Source organism: Ranitomeya variabilis, chromosome 2 (assembly GCF_051348905.1).
Source record: "Ranitomeya variabilis isolate aRanVar5 chromosome 2, aRanVar5.hap1, whole genome shotgun sequence".
NCBI lineage: Eukaryota > Metazoa > Chordata > Amphibia > Anura > Dendrobatidae > Ranitomeya > Ranitomeya variabilis.
In genome coordinates this window covers 908,025,817-908,050,924 of record NC_135233.1, presented here as the reverse complement: position 1 = coordinate 908,050,924, position 25,108 = coordinate 908,025,817, and the positions used below count along the sequence as shown (strand labels likewise).

Genomic DNA, 25,108 nt, shown 5'->3' with positions numbered 1-25,108 from the left:
CCCATCTCCGGGACTCTGCCAGACCGTACGAGCGCAACAAACTTAACTCCTGTGTGTCTAGCCATCCGCGGTCTGTGCTGACTTGGAGGGAGCGTTAACACTTGCTAAGTAACAATCAGAAAAGATCAAGACAAAAATCAGTTTTATTACACCCAACTCCAGTTTTACAATGCGAGAATGGTATAAACTTGAAAGTATCCCCAAAATACAGAGAAAATGTTAAAATGTAGACATAAAGGACTTATCCGGAAATGACCTCTGACAATTAATCCTGATATGCAGATTTTACATGTCATCTTAATGAGGTCCTTATAAACTATACATTCCTGCACATAGTAGGTAAAAAATAGGTAAAAACTCTTCTCTACTCGGTTGTAGCCACCAATTTGATCATTCAATTTTTTTTTTTTATTACATTTCGTGCAGCTCTATGGGAGTGTGCTAGGACGCTGTCCAATCATAAAAAGGCAGCGCCATAGAGAAGAAAAAATAGACGCCCACAGTTCTGGAAAAACTGACAGCACATGGACTGCTCCAATGTTATTCAGTGGGGCAGTTCACATGCATCCAGCCTTACAGACACTTTAGCGTATGTTGAGAAAGTATTCCTATGGTGTGGATCCCGTGCCGAAAATGACTCGTTCTAAAGAACTCACTGAAATTGAGTGTGGTCCTGTAATAGGATCCCACAGATGTAACTAGTCAGTTCATGAAATGTCTTCCTTCCTAGATATTGCATTGTGTGTGTATTCTTGAAAAGTAGAAGTGTTTAGGAACCACAGGAACTCAGACACAAAGTTGTATACCATGTAAAATTATATAGCAGAGGCGCGAATGCCGAGATACAAAGTGCATAAAAGTTGCTGGCTCAATAACTGCAGAACCCCAAACCTCCATTGCCATCAGCACAAAGGGTGTATGGCGGGAGCTTCATGCTATGGGTTTCCATGGTGGAGGAGCTGCATGCAAACCTCGACTCTGGAGAAGTGGAAACATGTTCTGTGAAGTCACAAATCACACTTCCCTATCTCTCAGCCTGATGGACGAGTCTGAATTTGGTAAATGACAAAATCCTGTCTGACTGTATTGTGCCAACTGTAAAGTGTGGTGGAGGAGGGGTACTAGCATAGGCTTTTTCAGGTGTTGACTTTGACCACTTAGTTTCAGTGAAGGTAAATGTTAAGAGGGAATTTGTCAACAAGTTTTTGCTGCCTCATCTAAAAGCCACATGATGTAGGAAGAAAGAGGCCCAGATTCCAACAACGTACATCTTTTTTTATCTGTGAAGCAGTTGTGGCACATCAGAGTTCTTCGAAATTGCATGTAGCAAAGCTCAGAAAGATGCTCCTGCCCACACCACAGCTTCTGTGTACATTGCCTATTGACAGTGAGCTGCTTATCAGAGGAGGGGGTGTGGTCAGACCAGGACTCACATGCCATGCAGTCCAGGCAATGAAAATCTCCAGCTGATAAATACAATTAATATTTTTAATGTTTTAACATTGAACAACAGCACACAGCCTAATAAGTCACAGACAGCTAAAATATGTCCCTCAGCCCCTATTTTATGTTGCCCTCAGATTACATAGCAAAAACCTGTTTACAGATTTCCTTTAATGCTTTAGCATACTAAGACGCTTTGGATAATTGTATTCTTTTAAGTTTGTGGGAACACTCTGCAGAAGACACTTTTTCTATTCCAACATTACTCTTGTCTTGGCACACAAAGCAAGGTTGGTATGGTTGTGTGAGGAAAACTTGATGACAAACCCATTAAACACCTGTGGGATGAGCCAGAATTTGCTAGCCAGGCCCTCTCATCCATCATCTGTGTCTGACCTCACAAATACTGTTCTGGATAAATGGTCAAAAATCCCCAGACACTCACTGCAAAATTCTGTAGAAAACCTTCCCAGAAGACCAAGTTGTTATAACGGAGAGTACCAACCCCATATTAATGCCTACAGATTTAGAATGGGATGTCACACCTGTAGGTGTAAGGTGGAGGTGTCCCAATACTTTTGTCCCTATAGAGTATTACTAGATGAGTAATGCATGTGACTTACAGCCTGTAAATGTGCACTAGCCACCACAATAGCACAGAGAGCATGGATAATAAATACCAGGTATTAAGAGAATAAACAAAAATGTATAGGAGGAAAGTAAAGGAATAGCAATAAATAAAAACACAATCTCCCAACATATAATTGTACATGTTCTCCGGTTGAATAATTGGACTTGAGAACAATAACTCAATAGAAAACTAGCATTACGATTCCTGATGCAGAGGATATTTTATATAAATTATTACTATTTTTCTGTTAGTCAAAATGTCTTGTGGATAGAAGCGCCTCCACCCTTGCTCAGCTCTCATGGAAATATAGCACAACTACATAATGACTGCTGCCTGGCCTTGGCGTATTACCTTCCACCAGCTATTTAGCAATAGTGAACATGATTGGTCAAACCCTACAAGCTCCATCACACAGACCTATTCCGAAATTAACTATTGGATAACATGACCTCCTCTGATAAATCCAAATAAGAGGCAACAGCGGGAGGTGGTGTTTAAATTGTTAATCTCATTTATCTCCCACTTATATTAGAAATTATGCCTGCACATCAGCAGTCTGATCATCACCAATGGTCAGGACTTCAGGGTCTATGGAGGTCCCAGCTTTTGCATTTGCTCTACAGACATATAAACAATTGATAAAATAATTTAAAAGGGAATCCGTCTCCTTCAAAATATGCTCTTCACCTGAAGATATAGTGGCAATCTGCAATTAAATAGCATTTTGCTGTGTTACTGGAAAAGCAGGGACAAAACTAAGTTATGTTCTCCCTTCAGTGGTTTGCTTCCAGCCATCGGGGGTGGGGGTGCAGGGAACGGTTACAGTCAATGCTGACCAGAAAATGAGTGCACTCCTCTTTGCCTGACAGCCAACTCAGTACACACACACACACACTAGATGCAGCTGTCAGTCAAGGTGCAGGAGAGCAATTACAGTCCATTGACTGTGTAGTGAGTGGAGGCTGTTACAAACCCCCTAACCACCCCAATGACTGGAACCGAGCAGCTTCAGGGAGACAAACTTCATTTGTTTCCCCGAAGCTGCTTTTTCAGGTACATTGCCAGTCATGATTAAAATGGCGCTTATACCTGGAGAGAACATTAAATTATATATATTTATGATATCTGCAGTTAAATAGTGTTTTTTTTGTTTTTGGAGGGGGCAGGTTCTCGTTAAAGCCTTAGTATTCTGCCTGGATACCAAGCCCTTTCTAAGGCTTTTTTAGCTTATTAAAGCAACACTCCAATGTGAGCCCCATTGGGACTTGTGATGATCGTGTATGTAAAGCGCTGCCGAATATGATAGCGCTATATGCAAAGCTTAATACATACATAACAATTACCAATCGCTGTCTTCTCCTGTTCTCGGCGGCGCTCTGGTTGTCATCTGCAGTTTCACGGTCAGATCGCTCCAGTGTTTGCTGGGAGAGCTGCAGGTAACGTCTCAATGTAAGTCTACGAGATCCAGAACGAGGCTCTCAGACTTGCATGTAAACCTTATGACCATTATCTCTTAATTCTGGCAAGTCAGAAGTTGCAATCACAAAAAGGCAGAGGGGGTGGTCATTAACTATTACGGGACGTCCCCAGCTCCAATCATTTTCCTATTTATGACGAGCACCAGCACAATCTTTAAGGACTCTTTCACTACTGGAAGTAGCATTATGCTAGGACTACAAATATCGCCCAACATGAGATCGCAGATTTACATTGTTCCATCACATCTACTGCTTTCCTGCAGTGTCTCCCTGCAACTTGCGACCTAATGTGACCAAGTCACATAACTGTCATGATCCTATGGTAGTTTTCGGACTGACGTGCTAGGGGTTAATTTGTGGCCTCGTTCTGGTTCTGGGAGGGCTTTTTATAGCCTTGGTTAGCTCAAGACCTTGTCAGTTAGACTCCTGCCCTCGGCTGAGTTTAGTTGACCCTGGTGTTTTGTGTGTTTGTGCCTTGTGTCTGCTCTGCGTGAATATTTCCTGTTGCTCATCCGGTCTGTCCCCCACTTTGCTATTGCCTGTTGATTCTGTACTGCGTTGTTTGGTTCTATGGTTAATGGACTCCGGCTTGACACCTAACTAAGTTTTTGTCTCACTCCTTTTGTCCTGCACTGTCCTCCTGTTACTGACCTTGGCTTGTCTGACCCCGCTCCTGCCTTTACCAGCTCTTATCTTCAGCCTTGCGCCCCCCAGTACTCTCAGGTGCTAGCTCTTGTCTTTATGTGACCCGCCAGGTCCTTGTCTGTGTCTCTTGACACCGCCGTTTCAGCCTGCTACTCTCTCCTTCCCTCCCCCTGTGGGGTTCGGTACAGTCATCTCCCCCGCTAGTGTGCACGCACTGCACACACTGTTTCCTCACAGTAAGTTTCCAAACGTGTTCGCTTATCTTTCACTGAATGCAAGTTGAATGTAATTTGTCACAAACTTCAATTCAAGTCGCACATGACTGACCTGCATGCCTTTTGTCTGTGAATTAGCTTCATTTTTACACCAAAATCACAGCAATAATACTTTCGCACAACTGCAAGGTTGCAGAAAACTTGCACAACTTACGGTCACACGACAAGTCATCATGCCAGCACTGGTCTGATGTCAGGTCTCAAATCTACTGAGTAACGCGATCAGGGCTACGTATATGTCGCCTCACTAAACCACCACTTTAATAAACCATTAGTCCAAATAGTTTTCAATGGAGAAGATATTGCAATGATTTTATGGGAATTTGAAAACTTTTCACTAAGCCTCAAAATAGGAAGACACGGGGGCAGATTCATTAGGGTTTGTGATTCATACCCCAGCCTTAGTAAAGGGCTCGCTGGAGCACACTGCACAGAATTCATTATGACATACACGACACTTAAGGAATTCGGGGCATCTTCTCAGTGGTGTGCGCCTCCGTGTGACTTGCCAGAAATGCTACTACAGTCATGGATTGGAGCAGAATTTCTGGTCTACCAAACTAAATGGAGGTCCGGCGTTGCCATTCCCTGCCCTACTTCCACCCATTTTGGTGAAGCCAATTCAAACACAAAAAACACTTTAAAGTTCCAAATTTCTAAAAGTGTTTTCTGCCGAAAAACAGTTTGCTGAATTTCCTCCAGTGGGAAAGACTGGATTTAAAGAAACCAATGCACATAGAGGAAGAAGTACTCTGGCTTTCATGGCAGAGGATTACCGTGATGTTCACAATTTTAGAAGCAGTCATGTGTTATGAAGTATGAAATTTTAAATCTATAATTCACTTGATTAACAATAAGAATTTTTTTTTTTTTTTTTTTTTTACTTTTTTCCCCGCCATTCAGGCAGCTGTGTCTGATACTTTAGTCAATTCCACTTTAGACGATTTGAACCGAGCTGCAATACCAGGAAAGGCCACACTTCTGTATGGCACTGTTGTCATGCAAACAGTGAAGGAAGAAGCCAAATACCTTCCAACCCATTTATTTATTTTACTCCGGCTCCTTTCACAAGGTGCTTTTGCCCATGTTCATAGGTCAGGCGTATACGCCTACTGGAGGCAGACACTCAGACGCAGAACACTGCATCGGAGTCCACCTCCAGCAGGTGTGTACACCCAAAAATAATGCACTTCAAAGTGCACATTTGACTCAACACCATTGTGGTCTATGACCCCATCCCCCGCACATACCCCCAAATATATATATATATATATATATATATATTTTTTTCCACAATGTAAATTCCCTATCAGTAGGTCTTTGGTTAGTGGGAGGAAACTGGAGAACCCAGAGGAAACCTACACAGAAATGGGGATAACATACAAACTCCTTGGTGGGACTTGAAGCAAGGACCCCGATGCTGCAAATCAACAGCACTAACCACTGAGCTACAGTGCTTCCTAAAGAGTATGGGCCCAATTCATCATTTTAGAATCTATTGGTCATTTATTAAGACACTTTTGTTTTGGTTTTTTTTTATGTCATGTTATTCTGATATTTATTGGTCAAATTCTTCAAACTGATGAAAATCTTTAAAATCTGTTGCAAAAAGGCACCAAATTTAAAGCTCCATCTCTTCCAGGTGGGGGAATGGAAATAAATGTGTCATTTGGCAAAAGTTGCATTTCATGAACCTGTTTAAAACATCTGAGTAAGGCTGTGCGCACAAGTTGAAGATTTTTCGAGTTTTTTTTTCGCTTTTTTTGCTATAAAAATGCAAAAAATACACATACATTATGCATCCCATCATTAAGAATGCATTGCGCATTTTTTGTGCACATGATGCGTTTTTTTCCCGCGGAAACAACGCATCGGGGTAAAAAACGCAGCATGTTCATTAATTTTGCGGATTTTTTGCAGATTTCCCACTATATTATTGCATTGGGAACCTCTGGCAAAATCCGCAAACAAAAAAAAAAAAAAATCGCACCAAAAACGCGAGAAAAACGCATGCGGATTTCTTGCAGAAAATGTACTGTTTTGCTCAGGAAATTTCTGCAAGAAATCCTGAACGTGTGCACATAGCCTAAAGCAGAACAGACCCTTGTATTTAATGCCTGATCCTTCTGTTCTCCCTGGAGAGAAGTTCTTGTCGTAAACTCAGGTAAAAGCTTACTCCACTCTCCCTATTAAACACACACGCAGACCCAGCTGGAATAAGCGAACTTGTGAGTAGGGTAGTCAGTAGAGGGAGCAGCCATCTCAAACACACTTGACCGATAGCCACCTCCAGTGAATAGGCACCTTAAAATTTACCGATACTTTAGTGAACATTAATTACACACGTTTTCTCTTTCTCAGAGAAATAAAACTGACATTACGAATGTGACGCACTCCCTTTAATGGAATATTGGAGATAAGAAGGACTAATAGCCGGAGAGGGTAGGAAGCTTAAGACATCCAAGCTAAATAATGTACAACTGCTGAGGGTGTAAATGAACTCAAGATATACGGTAACTGAAAGGGAATGCGTCATCAGAAAATTACCTATTATTGAAATCAGGTTTTAATGTATAATTTTTTTTCTAAATATATTTTTCTAACATTTTCTATACCACTGGCCTCTAGGCCTAATACTAGACTCTAGCCTAGAATATGGTCTAGAGCAGGCGTGCACAATATGCTAGGTTCGCTGCAGCCTGCCGACCTGTCCAGGAGACCAAGTTCTCCTCTTCTGATATTCAAATGTATTGGTGTCTTACAGACGCGAATAAATCTGAAAATCAAAGGAGAAGAAAAACCATGCAGAATGATGCGCACACCTGGTGTGTGAAGTATATAAAAAATGAAAAACCGTTACACCAAAAAACAGACAATTAAAACCACATAAAAATTATATCACAAAGGAGAGTGATACACGGTACATGTATTCCCCTGGTACAGTTCCAATGAATAAACTTCAAAAAGTGTACAAACACAGTGTCATACAGTAGTGGGCAGCGGTACCACAAAATCACATCCATGTTCCCTTCCCCTGGTCTAGTAACCATGTATTCAGGCACTCTCTTGGTGGGATATCTGGAGAAGCTTGCATTTATTGGTTCCAAATACTGCCTTCACTGCTCTATTATTAGGCAGGGACCCTCTGCAGCCCCTATGTTCCTATTCTAGGACACAGAAGCTGTTTTCTATATATAACCTTTGGAGACCACGGTTTTTACTTACTTGCTATCCTAGCTGTTCTCATGACATTTTTTCTTTGTCTCTCCTGATATACCGTTCATTTTATGGTGACTGGGTCTTACACTAGCCCCACGCCATAGTTTTTTAGACTATTTTTATGGTTATAGGGGTGATTTTGTGGTACCGCTGCATTCTGTATGTGGGGACGCCCACTACTGTATGACATGTGTGTTTGTACATTTTTTTTAAGTTTATTCATGTTCGTTCACATGTTCATTACTATCTACAATCGCACACAGAGTTCAGAGCTCTTGTGATCTCTTGCAGCTAGCCACTTGCCAGTGTTTTCCATTCATTGTAATTATTAGATTATTTCTGATTACACAGTTCCTGTTAACATGCACATATTGAATGAAATATTTCTTCAGTATTTATGGCTAAAAGCAAACACGCAATATTGACAATACCCTTGCTGTACCAGGAATCTGAGTGTACGTTAGTTTACATTACTAATAAGAAATGACATGTTACCTACAATCTATAAAAGCAAGATAAAAAGGGCTAGGTTCATTTTATTACGTTATAGGTTGATTGTTCCAGAGATACCTTTTATGACAAGTCAATTACACAAGCTGTCTGACTGTTCACAGTACATAAGCTGCAACCCCAACTATTTCAGAGAACAATTAGACAAGTATGTGTGGCCACTGGCCAATGAAACAAGAGTTTAGGCCCCTAAGCATAACACATAGTTGCCGCTGCCGAGCGCTCCTGTGTTATCTACGAGACGCTGCCAGACTTCACTGGTGGCATCTTAATTTGTCTAAAACAAAAGGGAGCTTCCAAAATTGGACATGCTCCATCCCTATCTCCTCCGACATCATCTGTCAGGGCATAGGAGGGAGAGGAAGAAGAGGTGCCTCCATATACATAGGCAGTTGGCAAAGTCTGCTAATATTGGCTGGCTTGGACAACTTTAGTTTAATGTGTATGGGGACCTATGGGGGCTCTAAGACCTCTGCTTTGTTGGCTTCGTTTGGAGAGTTGGTCATAGATTTCTTCATCTTTACTGGTAAATAGCAACTATAGCCAATCAAGTAAATCTTAATCATTTGATATCGGTCATTTAACAAATCTTCACTACAAGGTGCCCAAAAGAGTCTGATTGGGGTCCCAGCTTCTGGACACTGACCAAATATTTCAGAGAATAAGTAGCCAATAGTGGCAAAAACCGCTTGATGATTTGTGCCCAAAGTCAGTTTGTAAAAACAAAAACCACCAAGTATAAGAAAAAAAATCAGCTCACCACCGTACTGAGCACATTGTGCCACCCTAGCTTGGCCCGCTTTGAGTGGAAGAACTAATAATTTGGTTCAGAAAGACACACAGCCAGCAGCGAGCGATGTTCCACACAACTTCAGCTTTAAACTTGCACACAGAGGAGATCAAACCAAGCTCCACTCCTATGTCAAAGCCATTCACTAAGCAATGTTCGCACCTCTGTCACTCTACACTGTGAAATACAGCAGTGAACGCCAACAGCCTGGATACACATACACAGACTGTTGGCGGGTTCAGCCCACTCTTGTCTAAGTTAAGGCCCCAATACACATTAAAGAGGTTAACCAGGAAATTTTTTTTAATATTGTTATTATGGACCGAAGAACTAACAGGCAGGTAGTTGCTGTCTTTTAGTTAATGAACAGACAGTTTGTTGCTAACTAGTTGCCTGTTGCTGATCTCTGCTGACGAGTTAGTGGTTTCTGCTGTCAGGTCGACAGAGCAGCGGCTTCTCTTTCACTCTACTCTGTAGATTCAGTGTGAATCCATGACTTCTGTTTCAAGCGCTAACTGTTCCTCCAAAGATCTTCCGGGGGATGTTACTGTAAATGTGTGAGGAGCAACAGTCCAAAACGCTAACCTCAGGCCCGACTCCACTACACATAGAATCCACCCATTGGATAAAATTCTTACCCAGGTAGAGAAGAAGAAAGAAAACCATGCCCTTACCTGGAGAGTGGCGTCAAAGGGATGACTTTTTCCCCCTGAGGCAACCCCAGATATGACTCCTGTTTTACCTCTCGTCTTTCCATTTCTCTTGATCCTTGAGGTCTTTTCCGGCTGTACTTTTTCATTCGAAAGGACCTTAATGTTTTCCGGCAAGGACAAATTAGGAGATCACGTCTTCCTATCTCCAGCTTTATCCAGGAGGTCATTCAGAAGCGGACAAAACAAATACTCTCAGTAACACGGGATGGAACATAATTTGGTTTTAGACTGGACATCACCCAGCAGTCAGAACCCCATTTATATGAGGGACCAGCCAAACAGCTTTCCCCTCCACATGGATGCCTTCTCTGGACCCCCAAGAAATTAAGTTACCACTTCCAGGTCAGAAGTCACCGACCCGCTAGTCCTCAGGGCTAGCTTCTGTCAGCACGCCCACCGCAGACCCTAGATAACGTGATGCCCAGCAGACACAATGTCTCCGTCACTTGTGTCCACATGCCAACACAAGCCACCCTGGTCTTGTGAAGGCACCTCCAGGACCTTTACACAGCGCTGCAGACACAGAGCCACTCTTGCAGGCATTCGGGCCAGGTAAAAGATTTTAACTCCACTGAATCCTAAGGATGTAGGTTCCCCTCAAGGACAGCAAAGCAACTGATGTGGGGCGGTGGGGGGAGAGTTTCCACCCTGTTTATTCAGTAGGTTCCTGTCCCTGATGGGCAGATTCCCACTGTCATGTAGTGCTGTCATGGGCGAAAGGAAAACAGAAATATAATTTATGATTGAAACACCTGCATTTGGGTAAGCCTTTAAACATACCCATAATGCCAGTCACATTGGTAGTTTAGCGTAGAAAACTAAAATTTACAAATTGTGACATGAACAAACTTTAAATAGCCCAAAAACATGTCTGTTACACCCAACACTGATGCCCACTGCGCATAAATAGGGAAGCCACCACTTACAAATATCTTCACAGAGAAAAGTGTTAAAGCAGAACCAATTGCAGCTTTTAACAGTCCACAGGAACCCCTACGTAGCAGCTATCCCTGGTATATACTGCTGATATGTATGGGAACACTCTCCCACATTGTAATGTGACCCACTGTTAGTAACACAGACTTAGGCTGGTTTCACATTTGCAGATGGAGGGCAGCGCATGACCTCAGTGAAGCTCCGCCCACCGCTGCACCTCCTCCAATCAGCTCCGCCCACATCGACGTGCGTACCTATCTTTACCATTAGGCATGCAGGCCATGTTGATGTATGCGGATGCCTCCGCATGTGTCGTCGCAATTTGGTGCGGACGCCGCAACATCAAAACGACACATGCGGAGGCATCCGCATACATCGGCATGGCCTGCATGCCTAATGGTAAAGATAGGTACGCACGTCGCATGCCGACGTAGGCGGAGCTGACCGGAGGAGGTGCGGCGGTGGGCGGAGCTTCACTCAGGACGTATGCAGCCCTCCGCAGCACCTCCATCCACAAATGTGAAACCAGCCTAACACTGTAGTCCTCCAGTAAAAAAAAAAGAAAATGTTGTGCATCCCTGTGTTATACAAAGAAAGCCATAAAAGTGAAAATAACAGAGCCTACATAATTTGGGGAAATGTAAACAAGAGAGGGGTAGGTCTCATTAGTGGAAATAATTCGACCAGTCCATGAGAAAAAACTTTCCAAATTATACAAAATGCTAGTTGTAAATTCTGAAGGGGGAAGTTAACTGCACCGTCCAATGAAACCGAAGGCTGCAGTCCATCAGTGAGCAGTGATTAGCTGCAGCACTAATGTGACATTAACAATGTCTTGAGATTGGCAGGAGATAAAGCCCTTGAAGCAGAGAAGAGGTGCCAGTCCAAGAGGTATGTTAACTACAATTATAATTTATCCTAAGCACATTAAAGGCCCCCCATATATATTAGAACAAAGACAGCCAAAATTGGAGGGAAGAGCCAGCAGTCTAAAGTCAACGGGGAACCTTAATAATGTTAAAGAAAAAAATGTAAAAAGCATCCGGCCATTGGAATTCCAACAGCAGATTGTTTTGAGTAGGGAGATGAGCAGAGAAGCCCGGCAGCGGCTTTGTGATAGAGAACACAGGAACGCTTCGCTAGCTAGCTGTCTAATGTGTATAGAGGTGTTAACCCACTCCTATGGGGGGATTTTAAAATTTGACATTTTGGACAACACAAAGAAGTCAACAATAAGGGATCCCCAAAAGTCTGGTAGCTTCAGAGCAATTTCAGACAGATGTCTACATAAAAATGAACCAATGGAACCAAGGCCAAAAGTAGACTTACAGAGGTCCTCACTTTGTACACACCCAATTTAGTGCCAGTTAACTTCCCCTCCAGAGTTTACTACTACTGTGGAAAGCAGCTTGTCATCAATTTACCAAGGAGTTCGATATTTAGAAAAATTATTTTCTTAAGGATAGGTCAATTTATTTCCAAGGGTTTTTTGGTTTTTTTTGAGATAATGAGACTTGTCCTTCTTGTTTCCAATCCCCAAATTTGCTTAGGCTCCGATCATTTTACGCCTATAGGCTCTGGATAACAAACAGGTGCACAACATTTTTGTATTGGAGGACCACATTGCTAGAGAATTATCACTCCAAAGGGCCACAATAAAACATAAGAGTATTCCCAGGTGAAGCATCAATAGTATATGCCTGGAATAACTGCTAAGTGGGGGTTCTCATGAAGATACAGGGCATTGGTCCTGGTAGGACTTTCCTGTGCAGCGATATCTATAAGTGGCAGGCTTCCCTAAAAGCAGTGTGCAGAAAAGTTGGGGGTGGCAGATATGTCTACTGTGTAGCGCACCTTCTATTCTCACAGGGGGGAGATTGTATTTCATTCCTTAAGGTCACAACTGCAAATATGCCGGTTTTAAGGGCTTGTCGCAGACAGAATTTACAAATGGTGACATGAACCATTTTCCTCAGTTATGCTACCAGTATGACTAGCAATATGGCTATGTTTAAACCAATTACTGCATACCCTACTTAGTGGTGTATTCTAGGTAGTGGTGGCAGATAGCATTTAACCCCTTCACCACCTTGGGATTTTCTAATTTTTTTGCATTTTGTTTTTTTTGTTCTCCTCCTTCCCAGAGCCATAACTTTTTTATTTTTCCATTAATATGGCCATGTGATGGCTTGTTATTTTGTGAGACGAGTTGTACTTTTAAATGACACCATTGATAAAGTGTACTGGAAAACAGGAAAAATATTTCCAAGTGCGGTGAAATTGCAAAAAAAGTCTTAGTTACTCACCGGTTAACGGTGTTTTTCGGAGTCCATGACAGCACTACGGAGAGAGGGGATCCGCCCTTCAGGATCAGGAAACCTACAGATACATAAGGGCGGCACCTCTCCCACGCATCAGTTGGTTTACAGAGCACAAGAGGACCACCAAGGTTAATAGCATACATAATAAACAATGATACAATAACTAACTATTCACTACCCGTGAATTATATAAATAAAGGAAGAGGTGTACACCCAGAACTTAAGAAGACGGGAGGGTATGTACAGGTGCTGTCATGGACTCCGAAAAACACCGTTAACCGGTGAGTAACTAAGACTTTATCGGTCGTCCATGACAGCACTACGGAGAGAATTACAGAGAGTAACTAACTAGGGAGGGACTACAGCTTGCAGCACCCTTACACCAAACGAAAGGTCAGAAGAGGCACCCAAGTTCAATCTATAATGGTTATAGAATGTGTGTGGAGAAGACCAAGTAGCAGCCTTACAAATTTGGTCGATCGACACCTCCAATCTTTCCGCCCACGAAGCCGCCATAGCTCTAGTGGAATGCGCTTTCAGACCTTCAGGCGCCGGCTTGCCCTTTGAGATGTATGCCAGCGAGATAGCCTCCCTGATCCATCTAGCTAAAGTAGATTTTGATGCCCTGTGACCCTTCCTACTACCCTGATAGGACACGAATAGGGCGTTATCTATCTTCCAGGGATCAGTTACTGCCAGATATTCCAGGATACATCTTTTTACATCTAAAGTGTGTAGCTTCCTTTCCTTATCGTTAGTAGGATTGGGGAGGAAGGATGGAAGAACTATTTCCTGTGTTCTGTGGAACCTGGACACTACTTTAGGAAGATATGCTGGATCAGGGGATAGTATCACTCTATCATCCCTAAGCTGCATGTAAGGGGGAACCCTGGATAATGCTTGGATGTCGCCTATCCTACGCGCCGATGTTAGGGCCACCAGGAAGGCTACTTTAAGTGATACACTTTTAATAGAGGCTGATGCAATTGGCTCAAATGGGGCCTCTGTCATGGCTGAGAGGACTAGGTTCAGGTCCCATGGCATGACCCTATTCTTCACCATTGGCCTGGACCGTTTTGTCGCTCTGATGAATCTGCTGACCCAGTGATTCTCAGCAATGTTGCAGCCAAAGAGGGCCCCTAAGGCTGATACCTGCACTTTAAGTGTATTTGGGGATAACCCCATATCTAACCCTTTCTGTAAGAATTCTAAAATCTGGTCTATTGGTATTGACTGACCAGCTATTACCCCCGAGTTTTGAAGGAACCTCTTCCAGATCCTAACATAAATCTTTGTGGTGATTATTTTTCTGCTCTTCAGTAGAGTGTTAATGAGGCCCGGAGAGAACCCCCTATCCTTTAACAGCGCCCGCTCAAAATCCACGCCGTCAGATGAAGGCCAACCGCCCGAGGATGGTAGACTGGGCCCTGGGACAGGAGATCCGGGATGTCTGGCAAGACCCATGGGTCGGATATCGACATAGCCCTCAGGCATGGAAACCACGTCCTTCTGGGCCAGAAGGGGGCAATTATTATCACTGTGGCTTTGTCCTTCCTGATTTTCCTCACCACCAGAGGAAGTAGAGACAGGGGAGGAAAGGCGTAGGCTAGCCTGAAGTTCCAGTCTATGAGGAGGGCGTCTACTGACAGAGGATTTTCTCTGGGGTTGAGAGAGCAGAATTGTGCCACTTTCCTGTTTTCTTTTGTGGCAAACAGGTCTATTTCTGGTTGACCCCATCTTTCCACGATGAGGTTGAAGATGGAGTCGTTCAGGGACCACTCCCCCTGCCTCAATGTGTTGCGGCTTAAGAAATCCGCTGTAGTGTTTTCTGCCCCTCTTATGTGAAGAGCCGTCAATGAGAGAAGATGTTGCTCTGCTAGATGGAATAGACGATCTGCTACGCACATTAGGGATTTGGAACGAGTCCCGCCTTGGTGATTTATGTATGCCACGGCGACCCGATTGTCCGAGAATACCCGCACGTGGTGGCCCTGTAGATAGACAAGGAGTGATTTAACTGCCTGTTCCACAGCCGTTAACTCCTTTAGGTTGGAAGACATTTCTATCTGATCCTGATCCCAAAGCCCCTGGATCAATGTATCCCCCATGTGAGCCCCCCATCCAGAAGGGCTAGCGTCCGAGGTGACTATACGAGTTACATTATATTCCCAGGGGACCCCTGTGGACAGGTTCTCTTGGACTAGCCACCATCCGAGGGATATAATAGCGTCTTGGGATAGGGTCATCAGGCTCTCCAGACATCCCCCCAACCTTTTTTGTTGTAACAGCACCTCGCCCTGAAGTATCCTCGTATGATACTGGGCCCATCGGACCGCTGGAATACAGGACGAGAGAGAGCCCAACAGAGACATGGCTCTTCTAAGGGACATGGTGGGGTTTTTAGAGGCATTCAGCACCTGAAGGTGCAGGCGATCAATTTTCTCTTGAGGCAAACGGCATTCCTGAACCTGGGAATCCAGGGTCAGGCCTAAAAATCGCTGCACCGTCATGGGCTGTAAGCGTGATTTTTTGACATTTAGCATCCACCCCAGACGCTCCAGAGCAGACATCACTTTATGTAACTGTTCCAGACAGTGATCCGCCGTTTTACCTACGATAAGGAGATCGTCCAGGTAGGGGATTATTAGAATGTTGGACTCATGCAAGTGAGCCATAACCTCCGCCATAACTTTGGTAAACACTCGAGGGGCGACCGATATACCAAAGGGGAGGGCCCTATACTGGAAGTGTCTGATTACCCCATCCAACCTTACCGCCACCCTCAGGTATCGTTGGTGACCTGCATAAATGGGGATATGGTAATAGGCGTCCTTCAAATCCAATACTACCATAAAGCAGTTTTTAAACAGCAGCTTTATTGCGGTGTTAATAGTTTCCATCTTAAATGATTGGACGGTCAGGAAATTATTAAGAGCTTTAAGGTTAATAATTGTTCTGAAGGAGCCATCAGGTTTACTTATTAGAAATAGAGGAGAGTAGAATCCTCTACCCTGTTCTCCTTCCGGAACCTCTGACAGGACATTCTTACTGAGCAGGTCGTGAACTTCTGCTTCCAGGGCCGCCTGTTCTGCTGGAGAGGACCTGAGTGGGGTAACTCTGAAGAAGTTCTGAGGGATGGAGGAGAACTCTAGCCGCAGACCCGTAGCTATTAACCCCAAAATCCAATCACTACTGGAGATTTTGGACCAGGCCGGGTAGAAGGCAGATAGTCTACCTCCCACCGGGGCGACTAGTCATTGGGGTGGTTTTTTGACCTCACGGGATGGCTCCTGACGTCCTCCACCTCCAAACATAAATCCAGTACCTTTCTTCTTTTTCTCATCCCATCTGCTCTGGTCTCTGGCTGGTCTCCTCCGAAAGAATCTTTTCCCTGTGAAGGGACGCCTGTAAGAGGTAGCTGGTAGATTGGGAAACTTTTTCTTCTCGTCTCCAGCTTTCTCCAGCAGTTCGTCTAGGACTGGACCAAACAGGTATTCCCCTTCGCATGGGATAGAGCACAGACGGGATCTGGATTGAAGGTCACCTGGCCAACATTTCAGCCATAGGGCCCTGCGTGCTGCGTTTGATAGTCCGGCCGCCCTAGCCGCCATTCTTGCCGAATCCGCAGATGCGTCCGCGAGAAAGGCAGCGGCATTCTGAATTGTTGGCAGGAATTTCAACATAGAGTCTCTGGAAACACCGCCTTCCAACTTAGACCCTAGCTGATCCAGCCAGACCATCATCGATCTGGCTGCACATGTCGCCGCTACAGCAGGTCTCAGGGCACCCGCCGACATCTCCCATGTCCCTTTAAGGAATGAGTCAGCCTTCTTATCGAGAGGGTCCTTTAGGGAAGCCATGTCGTCGAAGGGGATAGATGATTTTTTAGACGCCTTAGACACCGCTGCGTCCAATTTCGGCGCCTTATCCCATGTATTCACCATGGGGTCCTCAAAGGGATATCTGCGTTTAAAGGCAGGTGGAAAAGAGCCTTTCTTCTCCGGTTTTTTCCATTCCCTTTTGATGAGGTTCTGGACCTTGTCATTGAGCGGAAAAGACCTACGTTTTTTAGGGTCTAGACCGCCAAACATTAGGTCCTGTGTAGAGAGTTCTGGCCTTTCCTCAGCCACCCCCATGGTGGATCTAACTGACTTAATAAGTTTGTCCATTTGGTCCAATGGGAAACAGAACCGGTTAGACTCCTCTTCCGAAGAGGACGCTGAGGAGACAGAGGCGTCTGACTCATTCTCCCTACTAGGGCCAGCGGACAACTCCGACTCTGAGGCGCTAGGCTCCCTTCTTCTTTTGGAAGACTCCCCCCGGGACAGGGATTTCAGGGAATCTTTCACCTCCTTCCTGATAATCTCCCTAAGGCTTGATGTGAAATCAGGAGACTCTTCCGCCACCTATGGGAGCGGAGAAAAAGGCTATGTAATTTATCTGGCGCTACCGCTATCAGTGTTCCCATCAATTTATTTCCTACCGTCTGCCGTACACACGACTGACAAAGTCTCTTAGGGTAGGCGTCTGGCAAAGGGCAAGCGCATAGCGCGCACTCCTTGTTTTTTGATTTACCAGCGCTTTTTTTCCCCTACGGAAATAAACATAGGAAAAGACTGCATCAGGGTACATTCACGAAGATCTCTTACCCAGGCAGTAGCGGTAGGTACCGGATTACTGGGGGGCCGGTCCAGATCCTTCTGCTTAGATCTGCGACTAGTCTGGTTACTGCGTCCGCGGGTCTTCAGCTGGGGGTTCGCATGGGACTTCTCCGAGGATCCATCCTGCTCCTGCTCCAGCAGACCGACGGCAGCTTCCGGCTCATCCATAGCTTAAGATGGGCTCACAAGCAGTGCTGCAGCATTCTGTTTGGCTATAAATAGCCCTCCCCCGGATCCGGAATCAGTGCAGGTGTGTGGCCAAATCCACCCCCCCGACTTGCAGGTGACTGCTCCACCCCCCCCTGCACCCAAACGCCCCCCCCCCCGCCCCCGCCGCATGCAGGACAGCGGCGTTTTTAGAAAAAAACCGGCCGGCGTTTGACTTCCGGTTTTGGCCCCGCCCCCTGCGCGTCACTTCCGGTTTCGGGCAGAACGCTCAGAAACGTGCCCGGAAGCTGGGGAACGGTGCCGCCGGACCATCCAGCCGCCCCCCCGCTACGCCACCGCCGCTTCCACGGCCGCAGCCCCGCGGTGACCGCGGCAGAGGCCGGCGTCCGACCCCCAGCTCCGGTCCCGAATCAAAAGGAGCACACAGGACGCCGCGCTGCACCGCACCGACGGGGATCAGAGTGGGGAAGACCGAGGCCCAGGGGGGAGAGCGGACCCCGGGGGGGGACATACTCACCTGCTGACCACTGGGGATGGACCTCCTCCGGACGTCGCTCCACACTGCACCGCTCACTGTCGTGGAGCCCTACCCGGACCCACCGTGGCGCTTCCAGGGACCCACACTGCCCGAGGTAGGAGACCCCCTCGCTACCTGGGTCGGACAGCCGGCCTGGGTATTGATAGGAGAAACGAAGTCGTATCTGCAGGGAATCCTGTCCTCCAGGAACAGGAAACCAACTGATGCGTGGGAGAGGTGCCGCCCTTATGTATCTGTAGGTTTCCTGTTCCTGAAGGGCGGATCCCCTCTCTCCGTAGTGCTGTCATGGACGACCGATAAAGTGCAATTGCCTAAGTGTTTTTCCTTTTTCAATGTTCACTAAATGCTAAAACTGACCTGCCATTATTATTCTCCAGATCATTACGAGTTTGTAGATACAAAACATGTAAATTTTTTTTATTTAAATGGTGAAAAAAAAACCCAAAGTTTGTAAAAAAAAAAAAAAAAAAAAAAAAAAAAAAAAGGCGCCTTTTCCATGACCTGTGGCATCCATCTCCATATTTTGTGATCTGGAGCTGGGTGACGGCTTGCTTTTTGTGCACCGAGCTGACGTTTATACAGTCATGGCCAAAAGTATTGACACCCCTGAAATTCTGTCAGATAATACTCAGTTTCTTCCTGAAAATGATTGCAAACACAAATTCTCTGGTATTATCTTCATTTAATTTGTCTTAAATGAAAAAAACAAAAAAAGAATTGTTCTAAAGCCAAATTGGATATAATTCCACACCAAACATAAAAAAGGGGGTGGACAAAAGTATTGGCACTGTTCGAAAAATCATGTGATGCTTTTCTAATTTGTGTAATTAACAGCACCTGTAACTTACCTGTGACACCTAACAGGTGTTGGCAATAACTAAATCACACTTGCAGCCAGTTGACATGGATTAAAGTTGACTCAACCTCTGTCCTGTGTCCTTGTGTCTACCACATTGAGCATGGAGGAAAAAAAAGAAGACCAAAGAACTGTCTGAGGACTTGAGAAACCAAATTGTGAGGAAGCATGAGCAATCTCAAGGCTACAAGTCCATCTCCAAAGACCTGAATGTTCCTGTGTCTACCGTGCGCAGTGTCATCAAGAAGTTTAAAGCCCATGGCACTGTGGCTAACCTCCCTAGATGTGGACGGAAAAGAAAAATTGACAAGAGATTTCAACGCAAGATTGTGCGGATGTTGGATAAAGAACCTCGACTAACATCCAAACAAGTTCAAGCTGCCCTGCAGTCCGAGGGTACAACAGTGTCAACCCGTACTATCTGTCGGCGTCTGAATGAAAAGGGACTGTATAGTAGGAATCCCAGGAAGACCCCACTTCTTACCCAGAGACATAAAAAAGCCAGGCTGGAGTTTGCCAAAACTTATCTGAAAAAGACTAAAACGTTTTGGAAGAATGTTCTCTGGTCAGATGAGACAAAAGTAGAGTTTTTTGGGCAAAGGCATCAACAGAGTTTACAGGAGAAAAAAAAGAGGCATTCAAAGAAAAGAACACGGTCCCTACAGTCAAACATGGCGGAGGTTCCCTGATGTTTTGGGGTTGTTTTGCTGCCTCTGGCACTGGACTGCTTGACCGTGTGCATGGCATTATGAAGTCTGAAGACTACCAACAAATTTAGAAGCATAATGTAGGGCCCAGTGTGAGAAAGCTGGGTCTCCCTCAGAGGTCATGGGTCTTCCAGCAGGACAATGACCCAAAACACACTTCAAAAAGCACTAGAAAATGGTTTGAGAGAAAGCACTGGAGACTTCTAAGGTGGCCAGCAATGAGTCCAGACCTGAATCCCATAGAACACCTGTGGAGAGATCTAAAAATGGCAGTTTGGAGAAGGCACCCTTCAAATATCAGGGACCTGGAGCAGTTTGCCAAAGAAGAATGGTCTAAAATTCCAGCAGAGCATTGTAAGAAACTCATTGATGGTTACCAGAAGTGGTTGGTCGCAGTTATTTTGGCTAAAGGTTGTGCAACCAAGTATTAGGCTGAGGGTGCCAATACTTTTGTCGGGCCCATTTTTGGAGTTTTGTGTGAAATGATCAATGTTTTGCTTTTTGCTTCATTCTCTTGTGTTTTTTCATTTAAGACAAATTAAATGAAGATAATAATACCAAAGAATTTGTGATTGCAATCATTTTCAGGAAGAAAATGAGCATTATCTGACAGAATTGCAGGGGTGTGAATACTTTTGGCCATGACTGTATGGATACCATTTTGGGGTAGATACAATATTTTCATCGCCTGTTATTGCAGTTTATTTCAATGTTGAGGCGATAAAAAAAAAAAAGGAATTCAGTCATTTTGATTTTTTCGTTACTCCGTTCACCGGTTGGATTACTTTTATATTTTAATAGATCAGGTTTTTCTGAACTCAACGATACCAAATAGGTGTATTTTTACCTTTTTTATTGCTTTACTTTGAATGGGGCAAAAATGCGGGTGATTTGTACCTTTCTATTTTTAAAACCCCCCTTTTTTTTTTTTTTTTAACATGCTTCAACAGTCTGCATAGGCGACTTGAAGCTGCGATCTTCTGATTGCTTGTTCTAGCAGAAATGCTCATCTGCTACGAAACACCGGCCACTGGGCAGCGCTCATATCAGAGCGGCAAAGACAACCAAAGGGGTCTCTTCCAGGCCCCTGGTTGTCATGGCAACCCATCGGCAATCATGTGACAGGGGAGCACATGGCCATGTTAAATGCCGCTGCTGCCAAAGATTGACAGCAGCATTTAACATGCTAACAGCCGCGGGTAGATTACGATTCCACCCGCGTCTGTTAGGGGCACATGACCGCTAATGAAATCAGCTGACGTGCAAGAAAACATGTGGGCTCAGAGCCAGAGCCTGCACCAAACAGGTGGACTCGACCTATGACGTATACATATATACGTCATAGGTCATAAAGTGGTTAAAACATACGTACTAATCAGTGTTTCGGTGAGGATTTCTGCAAAGGTTTAAAAAAGAAATGTGGTCTTCAGCAACATTCCTCATTTGTGCATGTAAACCACTGCTGACACAATAAATTATGATATCTTCTTATGTGGCCACCAAGGATTTTACATGCTATACAGATAGCAAACAGGTGATAAGATCCATACCAGTGGCTGTGTGCTGACTATATGGCAAAAATAAAAAATAGACAAAATAAAAACAATATACCGGTAAATCAATATTTGCTGTACTGGATAGCACTTATTGACAAGAATGCAGGGATACGTAGCGTGACTGGTAATAGGAGATCTCTATATCAAAGTCCACTCTAGATGAATGGTCTCTAGGCTGCAGACATCACTGACGCGGACCCTAACGAGGACAGGCAGAATAAGTTACAAGCCACGGTTTCTACACAATCCCATAGTAACATGATCTTAACTCATAACTATTATTAGGAATGCTTCATAGCTGCAGAAATATCAGTCTGTAATAGGCAGATACTAATCAGGAACAACAAAATCACTAAAGGGATACTTCCATTACGTAAAGTGATGGCGTGACACAAACATATGCCAGCACTTTGTAATCAGGGAAGGTCTGTCCTTTAGAATCTCCATCGATCCCGAGCGCGGACTTTACACTCTCAGCCCTCGCTCTTCACATCCCACAGTGCAGGAAACCACAGCCGTGCCAGGTGCAGTGGGAATGGACCACCGATATCCAACAGATATGCCATCACTTTAGGAGATGGAAATTCCCCTTTAAGCCAAAGACAAACAGACTGTCTTAAATCACACCACAAAAAAATATTAGGAGGTGCAACACATTGCTGAGTATTTAACACCGTGTATGCCGCACACTGTACGAGCGGATCTATGCCTATTTGTAGAAATGGCGTTCAGCAGCAGTAAGCTGGTTGCCATGGAGATCTAAACCATATTTTCGGGAAATGTCCAGTTTGGTTGGAGTCAAGTTATTGTATGTTAATATAAATATATATAGAACAGAAATTAAAAAGGGACCGTTACATCTTTTATAACAATTTAGAACCTGACTCTTAGGGATCAAACAGGCAAATAGAAACCTACTATTCGGGCTGCATGACAGTGAGGGTAGGTTCACACAAGCGGATATTCGAGTTAGGTGCTGGACGTGAAAACATGGACAGCGCACGGAGCAATGTTATGTTATTCAAAGGGCCAGTGCAGGGATTTGACAGATGTGTTCCAGTTATTTCACACAGGAAGCTAAGAAAAGGTCTTATAAATTATTAATAGCGGTTTAGGTAAAAAAAAAAAAAAATAAAAAAATCAAAGTTACATATAGATGACAAGAGAGAACAAAGAAATGGTCTGAGTTTCCTGGACTTATGCAAATCCCATTCAGATGACTAGGACAGTCCTGGGAAAAAAAAATTTATTTATTTTTTTTTTTTTTTTTTTTTTTTACAAGTATTCCCTTACTCTGGCACTGTTTACATAAAACAGATTGGATTTTGCAAAAGCCCTGATTGCGGCATCACCAGATACAGTGTATATCTGCAGAAGCAGAATTTTGAGTAAGATTTCAGGGATTCTCTTTCTCATGGAGCCGCGGTTTTCAAATCTGCAACATGTCAACTTATGCTGGACATGGCACCACCACAAACCTGAGATCAGACATGGCACCACCACAAACCTGAGATCAGACATGGCACCACCACAAACCTGAGATCAGACATGGCACCACCACAAACCTGAGATCAGACATGGCACCACCACAAACCTGAGATCAGACATGGCACCACCACAAACCTGAGATCAGACATGGCACCACCACAAACCTGAGATCAGACATGGCACCACCACAAACCTGAGATCAGACATGGCACCACCACAAACCTGAGATCAGACATGGCACCACCACAAACCTGAGATCAGACATGGCACCACCACAAACCTGAGATCAGACATTGCACCACCACAAACCTGAGATCAGACATGGCACCACCACAAACCTGAGATCAGACATGGCACCACCACAAACCTGAGATCAGACATGGCACCACCACAAACCTGAGATCAGACATGGCACCACCACAAACCTGAGATCAGACATGGCACCACCACAAACCTGAGATCAGACATGGCACCACCACAAACCTGAGATCAGACATGGCACCACCACAAACCTGAGATCAGACATGGCACCACCACAAACCTGAGATCAGACATGGCACCACCACAAACCTGAGATCAGACATGGCACCACCACAAACCTGAGATCAGACATGGCACCACCACAAACCTGAGATCAGACATGGCACCACCACAAACCTGAGATCAGACATGGCACCACCACAAACCTGAGATCAGACATGGCACCACCACAAACCTGAGATCAGACATGGCACCACCACAAACCGGAGATCAGACATGGCACCACCACAAACCTGAGATCAGACATGGCACCAATCACAGGTTTTAAACAGTTTAGTAGCATCAGTGATTGGAGACGAGCCAAACGCTAAATCCACACAAACATTCAGTCCGGATGGAAAAAGGAGAGTACACACAGCACATCAATGTGTTGGCTCACAAATAAAGCTATACAGTGCTTGCTTCAGCAGCACATATACTAAAATTGGAACGATACAGAGAAGATTAGCATGGCCCCTGCGCGAGGATGACAGGCAAATTCGTGAAGCGTTCCATAAAAAAAATAAATAAATAAAAATAAAGCTATACAAGTAGCTTCCCTTGTTCTAATACTCTCCATGGTCCGGAGATCATTGAAAATACTGTCTCAAAATCTCACGCTTTTTGACCCTAGCAGGTCATGCTATAACTCCACATCTTTGGACAAATATGCATCCTCACTTTATAATGGAATGGTTTCAAGAGAGTCTTCATCTCCACAGAATGGAAAAGCACCAGAAGACAAATTTGTGAAAGACTAGAAACTGCGGTTTGATTTCTTATATACCCTTGAGTAGAGTGACTAGTTAAAGGGAATTTGTCAGCAGGTTTTTGTTACCCCTTCTGAGAGCAGCATAATGTTGGGGCAGACACACTGAATCCAGTGATATACCACCTACTGAGCAGCTTGTTGCAGTAATGATAAAATCGCTGATTCATCTGCTGCAGATCTAGCAGATCTCTGAATGCGGAGTTCAGTATAACCCTCGCCCCTACCACTGACTGGAAGCTTTCTGCCTATGCATAGTGTACACAAAAGCTGCAAATCAAGGTGGGGTTACACAGAGCTCATGAATATGCATGACTACCTGGCAGGAGGTTTAGTAGTCCTTGAGTGATAATTTGCTGATATAAGTGATTTTATCAAAACTTTACTAAGCAGCCCAGTAAGTCACACATGACTGGAATCAGAGTCTCTGTCCCTACATCACGATACTCTCAGATTAGGTTCCAGAACCCTGGTGACAGATTCCTTTAACTGGAGAACTGCACATACGTTAAGCGCCAATATAGATTGTGTTCTATAAAAACTGGTATCTCTGTGTGTTGTTTATATTAACGCTATGGTAGCACCACTATGCTTGTTTTCATCCAATCCAACGTCCAAATTCATTTTTCATCTCCCTCTTAAATTTGGTTACCCAAATGAAAGGTTTGGTCGTCATGCTCCTTCCCATGGTAACATACACTTATGCTTGATACAGTAGGGAGCATGTGCACACACATTTTCAATTTATTGCTGATTCCACCTGGAACTCAAGATGAAAAATTGCTTTAAAAAAAAAAAAAAAAAAAGAAGAAGAATGACCAATGACCAATGCGCAGCAATGTCAAAATAAGTTCCTGGGATAAAGGTTTTGTCTTTAGTAATTCC

At 44.3% G+C, this 25,108-nt stretch overlaps 1 protein-coding gene and 1 non-coding gene across 4 annotated transcripts in view; one reads left to right on the top strand and one right to left on the bottom strand.

Moving 5' to 3' along the window:
* The window catches only part of PLD1 (phospholipase D1), a 327,109-nt gene that overhangs the window by 141,802 nt on the left and 160,199 nt on the right, over positions 1 to 25,108 (bottom strand). The window lies entirely within an intron of this gene.
* LOC143810729 (U6 spliceosomal RNA) lies at positions 23,870 to 23,976 on the top strand. The gene has a single exon (XR_013223161.1). It is a non-coding gene; the product is annotated as a U6 spliceosomal RNA (small nuclear RNA).